The sequence below is a fragment of the Palaemon carinicauda genome, chromosome 5, assembly GCF_036898095.1.
Source record: "Palaemon carinicauda isolate YSFRI2023 chromosome 5, ASM3689809v2, whole genome shotgun sequence".
Lineage (NCBI taxonomy): Eukaryota > Metazoa > Arthropoda > Malacostraca > Decapoda > Palaemonidae > Palaemon > Palaemon carinicauda.
The window spans coordinates 172,064,501-172,069,500 of record NC_090729.1 but is presented as its reverse complement, the minus strand read 5'-3'; the positions used below and the strand labels follow the sequence as shown (position 1 = coordinate 172,069,500).

The following is a 5,000-nucleotide window of genomic DNA, read 5'->3' as shown; positions in this document are numbered from 1 at the left end:
GCGTTATATAATTAGTGGTCAATACAATTGTTCTTAAAAAAAAAAAAAAAACTTTTGATTGTTACTATTTGCTAATCTGTGATTGTCCTCTAAAGCTTTTGGGGATAATTTTAATGCTCTTGAAAAATGATTCTTTATGAATAAATTATGTATATTGATATGTGCATATCTTTACTGTGCTCAGGCTGTGGACAATATTGCTCTCATATACTGTATAGTGAAAAATAATTGAGTATTGTTGTTTCTTTAATATATTGTTTTTGCAAGTTATAAATGTGACTAGACTTTTTATAATTTTTTTCTCATATCAGTATACCATTAGTTTTTCTGACAAGATTCTGAAATACTGATAAGATACTTCAAATATGTATTTTTCACCCTTTCCTGGTTTCTATAAGTGAGCATTCCACTCTGCAGAAGCTCACTTGGCGAGTTAATGACCATTTGAAATTTGTATCATGTGAATGTTTACACATTATGAATATTAATAGAAGTAACAAGGGTGAAGGTTTCGTATTCATTAACCAGACGAACATCGATGGCGACGATGCTTTCTCAGATACTGAAATATATTCAGCCATAAATATAATCAAGTGTGATGTTTATTCTTCATTGCGGAGCCGAAAATGATGGTACGATGAGTCAGGACAAAACTTAAACTCTAAAGATATGCTATGTCAACTGGCATAGCCGATTGCTATTCAAAAGTTATTGGCTACGAGACCAACTTGCATAGTCAATTGCAATTTGTCCCGAGTGAAAATTGGCTGGTAAAGCAGTAATGGGGCGATAAAATTTATATTTCTCTCTCTCTCTCTCTCTCTCTCTCTCTCTCTCTCTCTCTCTCTCTCTCTCTCTCTCTCTTGACGCCAGGGCTGACAGAATTCTTTAAATGTTTAACAAGCTGGCCCTGACCTCTCCCTAAGGGCTTCCAAAAGCTTCTCGAAGCCTGTCATTCAATCATCCTTATCTTATCTGAGACATGATTGGTGGAAGAATCCGGCTTCTTTTCCGCTCTCGGTCGCATATCAGCCAATCAAGCTGCCGCTTTCATATCTCAACCGAGCGTGAAAACCAATAAGGTGAGCGCTTTCATCAACTATTCAGCGGGAGTTCGATGCGAGCTCAGAGGGGATTGGCTGATGTGATAAGCGGATGGGCGCCTGCTGGGGCCTCCTCCACGCGTACGATAACTTACTTTTATGAGATTAGAAATCCCAGCTTATGATATATTTATTTGCCCTCTGGATGGTTGAACTTTTTATGCGGCAGGGCGACCACCCTTTTCCCTCAGCCTCATCTTTTTTCCCCCTTTTGGGTTCCCTATTCCCTCTTTCTCGCATCTTGGTACTTCGAACTTCGTATATTCCCCTTTTTTTCTAAAGACAAACATAACCGGCCGTCTTTGGATCGAGCGAACATCGTACCCGATGCAGACTTATTGCCATTCAAATTATCGGATCCTCAATGCATATTTGATCCTCTAACGATTCCAAATTGAATTGGAAAACCAAAGACCAACCGACGGAAGAAGCGCCGTCCATCTCTTTCAGAAATATCGATGGAGAGGGTTTCAGGGGAATTGGCTACAGCCGGAGTGAAGAGTCGTCCGGTAGGACGGCTTAAGGCTTATATTTGTGTTTGTTATCGAGCGTTTATCAGCCATATCGTAGTGAATATTTAAAGCTATGCGGCTTTTTCATGTGCACAGTGGATAAGGTGTGGATGGAGTTTTCTTTGCCATCAGGTGAGGAGGCTAGTAAAACTTTTCGATTTTGGTAGGCCTAAAATCATCATTGAATTTTTTTTTTTTTTTTATAGTTTGGCACTGAATTAGATTTTGTTTTTTATCATATATTTTAAGCCCTGGTTTAGCTATTGCATACAGTAGCCTATCTCAATATGCTTGTGTTATTTACATGATGTGTGTGTGTGCTTACACAGCTTTTTCCATTAAGGAAGTGGTGCTAGAGCGTATTTTCATTATGCTCTTCTACGCCCCGTTTTCGTCCACCAATGTCAACCAACTACCAAGTACATATTTGACTTACTATGTCAACAGAGGAGCGATATATTTTCATGTTAGCTTTTTCTCACCACTCGTCTTCTCACACGAGTCAAATTTGGTTGTCTTTGCTTAGTAGGCAAGTGTGCAACTTTTCGCACCAGTCCACTAAGCTCTGGCATCAAGATTAAAGGCGTTTAGTAACCTCATTTTAAAAAGATTTCTATTAAGTTAAAAAATAGGTTTTTCAGTTGCCATTTATGAAGGAACGTTGCCCATTATAGTTATGTTTTGCGTAAATATTCCATGAAACAGATTTTGACCGCGAAAAAAAAAATAATGCAATATTTTCCCGATAAAGAGAAAGAGGTGACAGTCGGCCTTCCCATAATCATATTCAAGAGACAAGGATACACAAGAAAAACGTATTCGTAATTCTAGCCTAAATACCAAAAATACACGCTGAAGTGGAAGCTGTTAAAGTTAAGAATTAATTAACTACGTATTGTTAACTAATGCCTCAAGACAGATATTTAGAGGTAAGTAATATTAGTATGATTCGAACACGCCAAACTAAAATTGCTTGTAGCAGAAGCAAATACGGTCCTTATCCAGCCCACGTCCGATGTAAAGCAGCCTTGCAAATGTGAGAGAGAGAGAGAGAGAGAGAGAGAGAGAGAGAGAGAGAGAGAGAGAGAGAGAGAGAGAGAGAGAGAGAGATGCTGGTGAAGGAAAAGAAGTGTCGTTTTAGTACCAAAAGTAACGATAGACCTTCCTCCTAAAACATGGGAAGTGACAAAATGGGGAAAAAAACTGACATCAGAATAGAATTTCATAGTACCGTGGCATTCAATTCATAGAATTTTAAATGGTTTTACCTTATTATCTGCCAATATATACCTTATTATGCTTTTATGGGGTGGAATCATCACTACTTAGGAAGAGATAATGTTTCAACCAATTGAAAGCGTTCGTTCATAAAAAAAAACATCAAGCAATACATATCATTATTTCTTTTTGGGTGTTAACCTATCGTGATTTAGACGTTTTTGCCTTTTTCTCTACACACACACACACACACACACACACCACACACACACACACGCACACACACTCACACTCAAAAAACTTAGACCTGAGAGCCGGAGACCTCCCTCTCACTTGAAATAGAACCGACAAGTAGGACCCATTGATTTGCAACAATGATATTCGCTCATTAATTCACGCGTTACCCCTCTGCGAACCCTCTGGAAAATGCTAATGGAAAACGGGACCATCGCAGGCGACCAAATGCTCCCCGAAATCCTTGCAATGAAGTATGATTTATCTATGTAAATTCTAATTACTCTTTACATTAATTAAGGTATTAGGAGCCGTTCAAAAGAATTCGGGAGAATAAAGAAGAGCCCTCGCCTCCCACCGAGTGATGGTCAGCGAAAAGGGGAGAGAGCAAGTAGAGAGGGACACACGCAAACACCAGCACTCCAAAGCAAACTTTTTTTTTCATCACTTTTCTATTTGTGCTGCAGCTGCCATGGTTTGTTTATGCAAAGCACCACCTTCCTGATGTGTTTGTGCGTATGTATATATCCCTCTCCCCCTCCCCCTTTGGGATGACAGATGCTTGTGGCTTGTCACATGTAGGGAATGATCGGTTTAGATCTCACCCGGGTGGTGTGATTCAAGAGGGCAAGAGGTCAGTTATGCAAAAAAAGAGTTTCCTGTCATTGATATCATTTTTTTAAATTCATTTGTAAATATATTTGCGACGTATCTATTTATTCATTGGCGTGTGTTTTTTTTACGAGGGTTTAGTTTTATTTACTGTACTATAGAAATTTCTTATATTTATTGATTCATTTGTGGTATATGCAATGTGTCATAAATGCGTTTTAATCTTCAACTGCAGCTCTGGTAGGAATGTTTTCGAATTGATGTAAGTGAAAACGGAACTTTAAATCAAATATGTTTGAATAGAATATAATGATTCTCAAAATGCCATATTCTATCAAATGTTTTATTTGTTTAGGTTTTTTATAGCGTTAGCTTATGTGACGTATCACCAAATGTTTATTTTTTTATTTTACCGATGGAATGAAATATATCCACAAAACGATCTCTTGATTGGACTATAAATGCAGGGAACGGATTCCCGTCTTGCAAAATAAATAATTGAATAATAACTTTGCAATAGTGTCTATCAAGATGGCGTTACTGTACTACTTTAAAAAGGGAAGTTCTCTCTCTCTCTCTCTCTCTCTCTCTCTCTCTCTCTCTCTCTCTCTCTCTCTCTCTCTCTCTCTCTCTCTCTCCGCATGAGCTTTATTGACGATTTTCAAGAATTGTCTCCTCTTTTTAATCTGAATTAAAACTGAATCTTAGTCTTAGTCAGTACTTGGCTTATTTTGTTCATATGAATCAGTAACCCAGAAATTTTTGCCTTTCCATTTATGTTTGTTTCCCTCAAGAGCCAGTCTCTGGAATTCTCTCCTTACAGTTTTCCATCTTTTGAGAGCTCGCTAAGAACAACCAGCATTTAATTGTTTCGAGGATAGGCAACCTTGGGTTTTAGGTTACCCATCCCACCGGACTCCCATCCAAAAAAAAAAAAACTATATGAGCCCCCCTCTGAATACTTCATCTCTCTCTCTCTCTCTCTCTCTCTCTCTCTCTCTCTCTCTCTCTCTCTCTCTCTCTCTCTCTCTCTCTCTCTGCTGTTTAACGCTCCATGATTTCTTCCCCTTTGAAAATGTTTAGCTTTGATTTTGAGATAATGAGCAATTTAGTAATCATATTATTAAATGCTATGTGTGTCTGTATGTCTATTTGTGTGTAATATTGCAAGTTGAGAGAAGCGAGCCTTTATCTAACAAATTCAAAATCTTGAACTGTAAGGCGCAGAACAACGTGATGTACTTGGAATTTTATAATTGCGATGCAATTACATCATTACTTAGATATTACCGTCATTTCTGATAAGATGAATACACTACTT

The 5,000-nt window shown here is 38.1% G+C and overlaps 1 protein-coding gene across 1 annotated transcript in view; it reads right to left on the bottom strand.

The window, feature by feature from the left end:
- Positions 1–5,000, bottom strand: part of LOC137641613 (T-box transcription factor TBX20-like) — a 313,159-nt gene that overhangs the window by 35,270 nt on the left and 272,889 nt on the right.